This window comes from Varroa destructor, unplaced genomic scaffold (genome assembly GCF_002443255.2).
Source record: "Varroa destructor unplaced genomic scaffold, Vdes_3.0 BEIS01000005.1, whole genome shotgun sequence".
NCBI classification, from domain to species: domain Eukaryota; kingdom Metazoa; phylum Arthropoda; class Arachnida; order Mesostigmata; family Varroidae; genus Varroa; species Varroa destructor.
In genome coordinates this window covers 36,632,951-36,647,141 of record NW_019211458.1, presented here as the reverse complement: position 1 = coordinate 36,647,141, position 14,191 = coordinate 36,632,951, and the positions used below count along the sequence as shown (strand labels likewise).

Sequence of the window (14,191 nt, the reverse complement as noted above, 5' to 3'; positions counted from 1 at the left end):
GCCCGCACCTCTATTCTCACTCACGATTCGTCCGTCCCTGTCTACTCTTTGACGAAACGAAAAAAGTAAACAGATGTTAGCATCATGGTTTCTGTCACGTTCTTTTAAATGACTATGCAAGATTTTCTATCATATTTAACTGTCTATGGATCAGGCGGTGGAACCTGTGTCGAACGTTTTTGAACGAACTCGCAGAGAGACTTTCCCTTTTGCTTTCGGAAGCTTAATCTCGTTTATCTGGTGCGTTCTATTACTTTTGCATTTGTTGTTATATTATTCGAACTCTGATATCTACTGGTGATATATGTGACGTCGTTATGGTACTTAGAGGTGAACAGACGTCAACAACCGTCTGCGTGATGACCTACCGAATTTAAATACAAGTAATGATGTAGGATCGAATCCGGACGTAGACACAGTTTATATTGGGAGTCAGCCGAGACACTCATCCGGAGACCGGCGGGGGGTAGGTCCCATAGACCCACGAGTTGAGCGACACCACAACCTGCATGCGGCATAATCGTTTGTTGATAAATACAAATATTTTGGTTACAGATTAATTTGTTCAACAATGATTTTTACTTCATATACAGATCTTATATAATATCTGTGGCGTGGTTTGATCCATGTAAGGATACAAGGTGGTTACGATAGTCGACTTACCTACCGGCAACTGTGACTCGTTGTATTATATATATATGGATCGAACAAAAGAAAGACGCTATCCACCTATAAACGAATTTTCGCGATGCTTCGGGTCGTTGATGATCATAATAGCAATAATAATGCTTGAAGCCGATGAGGACGTCTGTATGCGGACAGTGACTCTCTTGGTGTGAGCAACGATTCCAAGATGCCGCCGGAAGCAACCTCGTTCGATTTCTGTATCCATTGGCATCGTCCTTGTTGGACTTAGACGCTAAACGAAGCAGGCGTCCGCTCAAACGCACTGCAACAGCTGCATGCTCACTTGTTTAGGATGATATGGTCTGGCCCTTCGAACGTCTGTTTCCCGCGTCCTAAAGCAGTCGTTATTAACCGTCCACCGTACGTGCGCTCTCGGTGAACTTCATTTCTGCTGCAGAAGTAAAATCTCAACACTTCATTACTATACGCTTCATTACGGGCTGCTTGCGGCTGACCACGTGAAGAAAACTTGCGTAATAATAATATTATTTTGGTAAACAGTTATATGAAGGTCTGCTCCGACAGGTCAAATGAAGTGAATAAGACGTTTGCAATAGACGATGTAGATGACACTACTAAATCGAATTAAATCTAATTAAACAACGTCCTAATATTTTGATCCAAGTCCTACGAAGATCACAACTAATAAATAGGTAGGAGGGTACGAATGAAGACAAATGCAAATATATTTTTATATACTATATGACTAACTTAATTACGCAACGTCAGTTTTCAGCAAGCAAACATTCTCAGACCTTAAATTGATCGTCGAATCATTGGTCCAGATTGGTCGCCTACGTTTATAATTGAAGACTTTTGCATTCAGTGACGTCTGGACGGAATCGAGCCTCGTTCACTGGCCAAATCACCACGGCGATATTGTTCGATATCAGCTGACGTTTCTTGTGTGCTGTATGTTACCTGTACAGACATTAATTTATCGCTTGCTCCGTACCAGCAGATAGGGGAGTGTACATCTCTGAGTGTATCGCTATCGGCGATTCAGCACAAGAGTTGAAGCTTACGTGTTCAAGAAATTTAGATGGTCCAGTATCAGAGGCCGCGAACATTGCCAGAGCGAAGGACATGATGACTTTCGTCGTCATGCCCTGTTTGTATGAAAATTTCGAATGGAATAAAGAAAAACATATGGTTTCTTGTTTTACTTCTGTCGTTTTTAGAATGAGTTGTCGATTTTGGTTTCTGAAAATGATTGCTTCTTCGTGCACATGTAGGCGATAAGGTCCTGATCCTCTTCGTTTTACACGTGCTCAGGATATCTGCGTCATATTCGTTCTCGAGCCGTGACGTAGAATAATTTATCTGAATTTGTTTTTATTGCACGAGCCCATATAGACATGTAAAATAACAGAAATTATCTAGGATAAGCGTATCGTGTCACAATATCCTTTCTTGACTGCTCTATTTTAGCATATAATCGGGTCTGAGCGCCACCTGACCGCAGTTGCAGCACGTAGGTAGTGTTTTGATGCCAAAATATAAGTGGCTTGTTTACAGCACACTGTTAAAAGTAAAAGAAGAAAACTTTACAAACAAGGGAAAATTATTATATAAATGTAACGTTGTCACAACTAAGCTGATAAGATAAGCGCATAGGTGCGATACGTAATCGAATATTTATTATAGAGTTACGGATTTGGGCTTTTTTCAAGCGATATCGCTCGTGTTTGTCTTCGAGCGCAGCTGAAAGCGTCCACTGAGTTGGGCCAACTTGTTGATTGTTCCGCTTGAGGGGAAGCGAGCAATGGTAGTTAAATGGTAGCTCAACAGTAGCTGTTTCAATTGATTATAACGTGAATCATTGAAGTTTGAACAATTCTATTCATATTTCGATATACAATAGTTCGTTTGGCAAGATATATCTTTCACAAAAATTCCAGTTTCATGATAGCCATTATTACGGGAAATAGCATGTGGAAACGCACGACGGAAGGCGAGAGAAGAGGGAATCAGACATTTTATCAGTATTAGAGAATTGTGTGACAAAAGCAAAACGAAGACGCAACGAGAACATAGATACTGCATGTAAGTTAATCTGCAGCGTCTGCGGTAGACGTCGGTACCAAGAAAACGGCGTTTAAATTAGTTATCAGCTATAACCATTGCGCGTGTCCTACGTACTTAATAGTTGGTTTAAGTTGATCCTACACGACTACATTCATGTTCAGTTATGTGCTCGACGGGGATGGCTCATGGAGAATCCATAATTCTAATTTTAAATGAAAAAAAAAAACACGTACGTTTACAAAAATGCTTGTCGAACCTAATCAGTGATACCTAAAGTAACCACAGTCATCCCTAACTACTAAAAGCATATCTCCGATTGGCGATTCGGCAAAGTGGCTCCATCGGCAAACAATAAAAAAAAAAAAAAAGGGCCATCGTCCTTGCTCCTAATCAGCGTCGCTTCACAATGTATTAGCCAATATGCGATGGAGCGCCCCGCTGGCAGAGTTCGCCGGCCCGTCATTCCAGATGAAATGCTCGAAGAATCATCTATAAACGGCATTTCGATGAGCACCGTTTCGGAAGATCAATGAGGATGTCCGACGACTACTGCTAGCAACGCATTCGGCGGGTGACGCCCCTATCCGACTGACTGCTGGCTCTGTGTAACTGCCACTATCGTCGAAGGTGTGAAAAGGTTTAGGTGTATCGTCGCCTTGCTATAGGTTATCGCGTATCTGTCGCGACAATTCAGTTGGGCTGGGCCCGAATAAGCTTGGTTTATTTTAGGATGGCTTATTCCATGGCGTCGAATCGCCTATTAGTGGAATATTGATGACGAAAGATTGCCGTCGTGAGCCGGAGCCGCCGACACGGTGACTATTATCACTCAGTGGCTTCTCGTGATCCATCTCGTTTACAGGTTGTTTCACTGCATCGCACATACGTGCAGTCGCACGCTACAGCGTCCTTTGTTACGGAGATGCTCATGCGTGAGTCAGTAGCGTGCTCCGTCCATGCGCTGCTTAGTTGAGCCGAGGTCGACCTGTGCAACACTTAACAGTCGTTGTCGGCGTAGTGGATGAAGCTTCATGCGAACATGTCGAAGCTTCCGACACGGACATCGTCGATGAGTCACTCATTATCGACGAAAGAATGAAATGGTTCGCAGCGATAAAACAAAGCGATCCATATGGCATCATGACGATACTTTGTCGCAGTAAAAAAAAAACCAGCATCGAGGTTAAATTGAGACGCCATCTGCAGCTCCTATCGCAATAGATATTTACATAAGCATTACATTATAGGACTAGTACAGATGAGTTCAACGCTATGTGGCGCTGCAAAATTGGTAAACCAGTAAATGTCCTGCAAATTCAAAAATTTCTCCAAACAATAAAACATATTCCCCTGAAAACTCTTATGTCGGAAATCACTAATATTTTTGTGAATAATTGGCGCATATACACACACACACACACGTATTTCGAACGTATCATGTTATGGAAACACCATGGAGAAGGTAACACCATAATAATCATATCACTTTTGAAGCAAGGATGATACATGAAAATCGATCACGCGTTCAACATTCGTTGAGGAGACGACCTTTTTTGTTTTTTAATCTAGTTATTTAAGGTTCGATAAGGCTAGCTCTCATCTGATGAAAAATAGTACATTTTTATTCAATATTTGTACATATTTGTTCAATACCAGCTGTGGCGCGAACACAGAACCTGGATCAGCTTGGAAATATTCCGGTTCATTGCCCCATTTTTCTCTGCGAGTAACTAATGCAATTTAAAAGAATATGAAAAAAAGACAAAAAAGATTAGATACCTATCTCTTTAACGGAACCTCTTGAGTTTTGCAAATTGTTCGAGGAACAAAGTAGGCTTCAAAAGCTCCCACATAATTGCTCTCGAGGGTAGCGCTGTAACAACGAGTTGGCCTACTAAACCTAAAAATACGACATGATCTAGGGTTGATACTGGGCGTAAATTTTTTTTTATTTCAGTTACCCACTTTGGAGTTCAACGACAGCGCTGAACGTAAGGCTCAGAGCATTCATTAGGGCCCCATGCGAGTGACCGTTTGTTAAGCTGCTTTTGAAAATTTATCTTTATTTTTTTAGGCGACGAATCTAAAACACGGACGATTTTGCCTGGATGTAGCCTGGGGAACTGCTTCTTTTTCTAACGCTAGATCCAGCTTACAAGCATCTGGTTTAGGGCAAATTATTTCCCGCAGGAACGACTGAACGGTAAGGCAGGAAGTGTCAAAGAGCATATGATTGTATGAGTAACAAAATAGTGATCAATTATCTGGCAGGCCAACTTTATATTTCGTCGACAGTCTGCACGAACTACGACTCCCGCAGTTGCTACAAAACTGAGACAGTTCCCAACATATGCATCTAAATGGATTATTTATGTTACGTCATAGTGACGCTTTTCCGTTACAGCAAACGTCCCGTTATCTCGTGATATGTAAAAGATTTGTTTTTTTTTCGCGTTCGATATCAGCATTATCTTACTAGCCGGGCTTAATGGCACGAACTTAACTTTCGTGCTGGATACATAGTTTAAAGGGCCTGTCTATTTTTGAAATGAAGTAAAAGTTACAATAGTTGCTTTTAACGATGGCTTTGACTGTTCTCATTTTCAACTTCCCCGATAATAGCGCCTTCTATCGAAATCAGATGCATAAATTTTCTATCGCAATTATTACATTTAAAACAAGATATAGCTTGTCTACTCACTTAGTTAGTTCTGTTCGAAATTATAATTGTGAAGAGTAGTAAGTACTACGAAACATCTGAAAGCTCAGATCTGAGTCTGTCGTTATTTACACTGAAGACCAACGATATCGTGAAACGCAAAGCCAGTCGAAATAGAGGATCTCCCCTCGTTTGATACGTTCATGTTTTCTGTATTTCCCGATTCATAATACATAGCTCTATTTCTATAATGGTTTGTTGCAATGTGCGGGAAAAATTAAGCATAGTAACGTGATTGTTCATTCTTGATTTGATCTCTAATGACAAAGTATTTACCTCAGGGACGTCCTGCGAAGGATTTACAATACCTATCCATTTCCACGGCACGGCCCCACTTCACACGCGACAACCTAACACGTATCCATCGTTGCTATCGCTCCCGATCATGTCTCGGTTGCCCCCCAGAGACTTATGATTAAGTCTCTGGGGGCATTAAATCTCAGCAAAGAATGAATGAGGCGCAGGTTTGCTTCGGAAAACCTTTGTAGCGATCGATCTCGTCCCTACTGTCCGTATCGATGTATACGTAAGACACTGTGTCATCTGAAGTGCGTGCCTCAGCGAAATTGGCGGCAACAAAAGCAAGCAGATCACGATGTGGCAAGATCCGTTGTTTGGCCTCGTTGCCTAGGGGCTAGCTGACTGGTTGTCTCATCTTCGGCTTGTACGAGTAAATGGTGCAATGAAACAGATGAAGGCAGGTTGATCGTGCCGCAAAGATCCTTTCGTTGTCATTGTTATAGCAGCCATTTAAGCTACTATATCTATCTCCAGGATGATAATGTCTGCGTATGTTAATAGTATTGGTGATGTGGCAATGCTATGCTACATGTAGACACCGCTGAAGTCTACTGTCAATAGTGCGAGCTACATGCGCTGTCAGACGGTGGCTTTTAGTATTTAGATTATCGACTTCCCAGGGGCAAGTCTGCAATAAAGACGAATTATGTTATGCTCTTTTATTGTCTGTAGCTAGGATGTAATGTGGATTTGGATGATGAAAGCACCCATGGAAGCTGGGCATGGTTTCAGAGACTGCGCGTTTGACGCTATCAACATAAAGTACAAAAAAATTTTTTTCGCTGAAGAACTTACGAACGAGACGAAACGTATCATATCGCAAAAAAACTTATAGATTTTTTTTTTTTTTTTTAAATTTGAAACCGGGACAAGTGAAATCTAAAAGTTTGAAATTGGAATTTCAAAATTCAAAGGGCCTATGCAGAAAGCGCCATCGTCATGCGAGAGGCCTTCACATAATACAAACACTGTGCGTGTTAGGTCAAAAGCTGAACGTGATAAGTAATTACTAAATCATCGCTTATTTGCAATAACGAATTTACCCACCGATTGCGTTGTCTTCTACGAAAACTCATGACCTACATTATTGTATCGGATCGTTGGACACAAATTATAAAATTTATCTATCAATTTGGCAATTTATAATTGCCTAATTACGTATTAACTTGTTATGTTATAAGTTTTTAATTAATTTTATTAATTTTCTTAAATACATTTTAATTGCTAAAATGCGCGAAAAGGCTGTCTTCATTCCCTTCGAGCGGAAATGTTTTGAAGAAAGATCATTTAGGCCATACAAGCTTTATGTTTTGAATTTTATATCCGGTATCACCATGAGGCATTCGACCAGATGGCTGGCTAACTCCCAGGACGAAACGAGATCTGTCTATCTATGGCCGGGTTCAAACCTAGATCGTGACGTGTCCCTAGGGTTAGCGGGCAAATATGATATTCATTGAGCTGATAGTAGGGGATAGACCAGAAGACCTAAGTCGTATCGATATTGTCGATGAGCACGCAGCAAATTCAGCTTCAGGAAACCGGAATGTGTAAAAGTTACAGACTCTAGCTTACAAGTAATCTCCTTTAGGAAGTAAGTTATCATTTAAGGAAGTAAGTCATTTTGGCACGTAACACAGTTCTGTCCTCTACTGACTAAACTACCATATTAATGAACGTAATAACACCTGGCCCTGTCCTTTCAAATTTCACTTAGGCCGTAAAAGTAAATTTCTGATTCGCTCAGCATATGATAATAAACTATACGATAGGATAGGCCTCGTGCCAGAACATGGCTATGCCATCCTTTAGTCAATGGTAAATATTCAGGCTTTATCTATTTAAGCTTCAAGTGGGTAGTCTGTTCTATAGTGAAATAGATCAAATTCTACGCTCGACGCTCACATAAATGGCAAAGCAGTAAGACCACGCGTATATACGCATGATTGTCATCTGTGGTGATGATGTAGTTGATCATCGCTGGGTAATCAATAAGCGTCGCCGTAAAAATAACAATGTCCACCACCGAGGCGTTTACAGGTAAATTTATTTACATAAAACGATTAATTAACCCCAGTGCGAACCATTCAGAATTGTCTACGAATTTGTTAGTAGTAACATTCGATTAGTAACTTCTACCAGTTCGTTTCCAGTGAAAGCTCTTTAAAAACATCTATAGACACAGAGAACAAGTGGACTGCATAGCTTTCTATATAACTTCAATAGCATTATTGCACGTCAGTGAGCGGTTAGCTTACACAACGGCATTACATTGTATGTACATCAGTCCGAGCGTGCGTTACCACGGGACCGTCCTACCACCATTTAGGGGTTAGGAAGTCATCCCACAACGAGCATGCCATCTCAATACCGGTGGCAGCAGCGGCAAGTGTCACATCAACACGACGAAAAGATGGACGGACTTCTTCAGCGATACGAGCGACTATGATGTGCCTTCGCTAACGCCGGGCCTATTCATGGTGCAGTTCCTCGATGCAACTGAATTAGACACTAACAACATTGGCAGCAATAGCTATTACGTGGTTGATGTTGTACACAGTGACGTTGGCCTGTTTGGCTGCAGAGTTGTGTGAATACGTACGTGTCTTCCCTTTTGGTGTCTTCAGTTCTTTGGTCGCGTTCCTTCGCCCGTTAGGTGAACCCTCGGCGGACGGGCTCGAAGTTCCAAATAAACAGGGCGCGTTCCTCTACCGGATTTCGTCTCGTTTTCGGATGAGCTGCCGGCGGACTACAGCGTAGACGACGGCGAGTTGTGATGCTCGTAGGGCTCGACTTTGATGTGTGTGAACTAACGAAGGGACTGGCGGGCGAACTGATGGACCGAAGTCCGGCTAGCGCTGATGTTCTGTTGGTGTAGCATCTGCCTCTTTGACGTTGATGACTGATCCCTTACGGCTCCGGTTGGCAGTATGTGACGGTTCTTCGGCGCGCGCGAGGTTCACTTGCCATAGTATTGGTTGGTCGGTGGATGGTCGCCATCAACGACGCGTCGCCGCCGAGCCGGAAGAAAGCGATTTTCCTCGGCCTTTTAATGCCTCTGGGCAGCCAGGGCGAAGTTGAGGATGGGAAAGAAAGTGGAGAAATTATTTTTGACGTCGTCTCGTCATTCGCGATAGGCTACGCAAACGCAGTCGTCGCCGTTGTCATCATGATACCATGAGGCAGTCATATGATCATCAACACCAATGAGTTTGTGATCACATCTAGAAAAATTTAAATAAAAGGAGCGCCAAAAGAGATTAAAACGGGCGAGAGAAAACGAAAAATACTCTTCAGATAATAATAATAATAATAATAGCAGTAGGAAAAAAAATCAGCCAACATTTGTACACAGGCATTTGACAAAGAAATTCAGTAGGATTTCCATATTTTCACGGTAGCCATTAGAACAAAAAACTGACTCGACAAGATCGGCTATTGGACAGGGGAATATTTCTTATTTTTCATCTCAGTAGGAAACTAGAATGGTGAGTAACTTTGCCAGCTGTCAGAAATACGGCAATAAAAACCAATGACTAAAGAAAAGACTTAAAAGCTGGCCACCAGGAAAAAATAAAATCCACGGCCGTCACTCCCACAATGACAGCTGTATGCAATACAATGCCTAGTGTAGGACGAAAAAAATAAGCTGAGAGGAATGGTTATGAAAGCAGCTTTTTTATTCGTAGGATCGCCTATTTGGTCCCTGTGCATTCGTTCTGGTACTATGTCGCTCCTGGGGTTTCGGGATAAAGCTAGCCCTCCAATGCCATTACGAATATTCAACTCCTGGCCACCGGTGGCTACCGACCACCTGGATGGCAGCCCCCTCTCATCAGGCGATAAGTTTGGTCGGAGTGCTTTTCGGTGGGGTCTTGACGTGTTTACGAATTGTTGCTATAGTTCTTAGCCACCGAAATCGAATTCACTACGACGTTCGCGCCGTTGTCGATTTTGTGACGCCCACAGCAATGACATCATTCAGTCATTGCGCACACCTATATATATATATATATATAGTTTTGACGGTGATATCACAGAACAGCTGAAGTGTCGAAGCTTCTTACTTCTGTTCTTGTTGAAAAACGCAGCAATATTAATAATGATCATGTTGAACTTGTTGATTTTTTTGGAAATGTGGCCTAAGAAGAAGACATAAAGGGAAGTACCTTTTTCAGGTTTTGTAAATGATGTATACGTACTCCATGACTACGTGTAAGTTTACGCAGCCGTAAGGTTAGGGGGGTGATTATTACCTGATCAAGCCAAACCATGTCTTTTCTGCAGCTGTGCTACCTGTAACAGCTTTGCACTGTTTAGCATCGCCTTGAAAGCCTGCCAGGGTAGAAGCTTAGCAATCAAACACAGAAATGGATATAGCAGGTATTGGGCTCTCAGGCCATAGAGAAAGTCTATGGCAAAAGGTAATGTTGAAGTGTTCTTTAAGGGCCAATTGTCTGTTCCTGGAGGAGAATGACGATCGGAAAACAAAGTACCACAAAAGGCATCCTTTGTTAGTTGGCTGTTCGGATTTTACATGTACACGCGCGTGGACGTGGTTGGTTAGGGGCGAAATTTTGTTAATATACAGAAAGAGTTTCTTTCAAGGTACATTCCCTTTATTTCGTGTATATCCTTAATTTTCACGTACTTTACTGCTTTTAGGAGGTAAAAGCATAATCGTCGTAAATAAATATCTATTGTGTTATAATACGGGGACGTTATCTACAGTACTTCGGTAATACAAACTATATACTTCCAAACTGAAGGGTCTTATCATTAACAAACGAATGTACAACGAGTTATGCGCTAAGGCCAGTCGAAGATTTCACAAAGTTGATTGCCAAAACTGCTTTGCCAATAGCAAACCGCAATGGATGCTGGATGACACAGTCATCCTTCTGAATGTCATTGTTACTGCCGCTGTGGCTGTTGATCATATCACACAATGTCTGAGCTTTGTCGTCGATGATCGCTGGTTGCCCCGTGATATTTGGCACGATGGAGGCACCGTATGTATAGTTACGGAAGCGACGCCCGTGTGCGTTTCAGGTCGACCCAGTTTGCAAAGCCGAGGACATCTTATCCTTGTTTCTCCTTTGCGCTGCGTTCCATGGGACCGTCGCCGGGCCGGTTTCGGTTCGACACCGTAAACAACCGGAGCGGTAAAGTTCTGGACGGATGAAACGATCGGCACCCGCCGGTAACAACAACAGCAACAGCGACGTTGTAGAAGCAGCCTGCAATGGCAAGACTCCATTGTCGCTAACCTTACTTCGACGTTTGCCATTCTATATGATAGAACTAGTCGGTCGCAAGCACTACCGATTTCATCGCGTCGCGTGTTCTAGGTGGTACATAGGCAGAACAATTTTGTTATCGTCGTGGAAGCCATGGACGAATCTATTTTCATCTTTATCACGAGCTGACGACGACTGTAGCACCATTGTTATTACTACTGCTATGGCGATGCAACTACACGGAGAGCTGGAAAAAAAACAGCGAGAAGCCTGTCACTGAAAGATGGCGATCACAAAGTACATGCACAGCATTTGCTTGCGTGGTACACATGGCTGGCTTACTGGCTGCCTATCTGGCTGGCTGGCTGGCTGGCTGGCTGGCTGGCTGACTAGCTATTTACGATCGTTGTCTTCAGTGGAGAGCTTCAATGTAATTGGACTTTGACTGCCGGTGTCGACGACGCATATTACTCAGACCACGCGTCAGAAAAGCAATAACAGCTGAGATAATGAACAACGAAGAAAGCAGTTAGTAAAAACCTTGTCTACTTGTAGATAACGAACATTTACAACCACTAACTAAACGTACAAATAACCGCAACAGAAATCGCAGCTAAATGACGATTTATCGCCTATATATCATAACGGATAGCGGAGGCATATAGCACAGCTAATTTTTCTCTTATTATTCTTGTTGTTTCTATTCCGGTTGAACTCTGTTTGCGGCAGAGTCGACATGCTCTAGATCTTCCTTCGCGACTATGACAACGGGTCTCTGCACCTACAGAAAGACGATCTAGTATTTTCTAGTTATGGGAATTTTCTGGCAGATGCACAGTACGTAGGTGTTCGTACATATTGCTGCTTTTTACTTGTGATGACAAGCACCTAATTTTTATATGGAAATCTGGTGTGTTCAATAAGCGAGCATTGACGTGTTAAGCTGCCCACTATCGCCTTATCAATGATCTTGATAAGATTCTGCAACATGCAATTTGGCAAACATTGCCTCAATAAGTCGTTATACATGGAGGCGTTTTTGTCACTAACATCAAGATGTGTCGCCTGATATGATTATCTATCTGGCACGAGGTTTACGATAGTGATATAATCAAATCCCGTCTGCGCAATACTGTCTGCGGATGACGTACTCCTTTTTTGGCCGGGTTTTTCTAATTTTTCTGAAATTATTTCCAATCACAAAACGCGGGACTCAGCATTGCTTGAAGTGAAGGTGATTACGTCGCTCGAAACATCGTTGAATTAACTTCTTTCTACTCCACTTGTACCATATCTAAATCTTGCATCATGGAATAGTAACATGTTCAAGCTTAACTGAATTCGTGCATACGTATAGGATGAAAAACTTTGTCCTGGCGATATGTTTTTCGTGAGTGTTAGACTAGGCCCTTAGGCTGGTCTTCAATCATGCTATAGAGCCAGAGCGAGACATTTTTTTCTAATATATCTATATCTCTGTTTGACGTCGCTGACGCAAGAAAAATTACGGCACAGGAGTTCGACGATGAGGGCGGACGCTAACCCATTTGACGGCAGCTCAGTAACGTCCAACACTAACAAACGCAACCAACCTATGGTAAAAATCGCCGATTTTCCTTGATGAGAGTCAGAGTCATGCGCATGGTTCAATTGTTACGAACAGCAGCAGCAAGTAAAAACAATACCGCAAATCGGGGGGCAAAACATAATGACGGTGTGGTCACTGAAAATTGGAAGCGTCATATTTGTTGTCATATCCAACCCTTTTATAAATTATTGCTATTTCCGGAAGCACGCGCACGCAAGATCACTGAATTTTTAACAAATTATAATTTTTCTCATCTTTGAGATGTAAAGCAATGGTGATTGTAATACATATAGCATAACACTATAAGCTTTTTTAGTATGTGCGCGTAATAGGTACATTTATTATAATAAACACATTTATCGAACATGATGTGGCAGATGTACATAAGACGAGAGCGATAATACGTTTTTTTAGAAATAACGCACATCCCTGCCCGTTCGTTCACAACTAGTAGCATAGTAAACCTTAGAAAGAGTCCGTAATAATTCTCAACCACAGCAAAACATGTTGATCTTGATTAACGTAATGTTATAGGTAGTTAGTGTTTTGTTGAGTAATCGCCTAAATACCGCAGTTGCGACGACCTGGAAATTCCGAATTCTACGCGTGAATCTTGGCTGAAAATAGGAAACGGCGCACTGGAGCTTTAGGTGACCTATGGCAAGGACGTTACTTCCAATATCGTATGTAGCGATGGACGCCTCGTGATACCACCTGGCATCGGGGGGGCAACTTAATAAATATAGCGAAATCTTAGAAGAGACAGCAGAAAAGATCTGATATCTTGTTTGCATGGAACTTCATGGTTCGCAGTCTCGCAGCCTCTGAACTCCGCTTCCAGCTAGCAAGACATAACTCGTTAGTAATTTGTTACCAGCGTGTGGCGTACGCAACGCAAGTAGTTTGCGAATATACATTTTCGACATATCTTCCTTTCTCGCGCCCCCAAAACTTACGGTAATTGAAGTAGTCATGAGTCATCGTTTATGAGATAAGCCCTGGTACTTCGTGGAAGCCAACGGTCGCCACAGGGGGTCATCGTTAGTAATAATATGAAAGTGCGCTCAACTGGATATACAGCTATTGTGACACGGCGTAGCGAAAAAAGATGCCATAGCTGCCTACTGATATGCAAACAGGCACAGCAAAATACAGGACACTGCCAGAGTAAGGAGTGGCCGACGGTCCAGAATGGCCATGCCGCAAGCCTTCCTATTTGGACCTGTAGTTTTAAAGGTAGTACTTAGCAAGGAGTCACTGCTGTTTTTGTAGTCAGCAACGGCGAATGGACTGCCGACTGTTTGTGGCCCGCATCTTGCTTTTCTGACTGGAGAACGAGTGAGTATAAACGTAGTGAAGGCGGGAGGTCTTCATTTCATTCATTTGTGTGTCAATGAACCAGACTATTAACAACGAAGTAGAACTACCCACAACCAAAGCAATGGCAGCTGCAAGCAATTCTATGTATCAGCCGTGTGAGGCTCACTGGTCAAAAACCTAAACAGCGATAGCGATGACGCTGTCTTTAACAGCTGGCTCAAGAGAGTTACTTGTGGTACATAATTTTTCATGGCAGGAGGGCTCCTAACAACTAGATACCAACAAGACTTGCTCTTTTTCTTTCACCTA

At 42.4% G+C, this 14,191-nt stretch overlaps 1 protein-coding gene and 1 long non-coding RNA gene across 5 annotated transcripts in view; one reads left to right on the top strand and one right to left on the bottom strand.

Moving 5' to 3' along the window:
• Nucleotides 1–14,191, top strand: part of LOC111250911 (CD63 antigen-like) — a 60,354-nt gene that overhangs the window by 7,917 nt on the left and 38,246 nt on the right. The gene's annotated exons all lie outside the window — the stretch shown is intronic.
• LOC111250912 (uncharacterized) overlaps nucleotides 7,765–14,191 on the bottom strand; it is a 14,136-nt gene continuing 7,709 nt past the window's right edge. Inside the window, exon 4 of one of the 2 annotated variants that reach the window (XR_015329248.1) lies at nucleotides 7,765–8,958. This is a non-coding gene — a long non-coding RNA (uncharacterized LOC111250912). The remainder of the gene's footprint in view (nucleotides 8,959–14,191) is intronic. The other variant, XR_015329249.1, reaches the window with a different exon arrangement.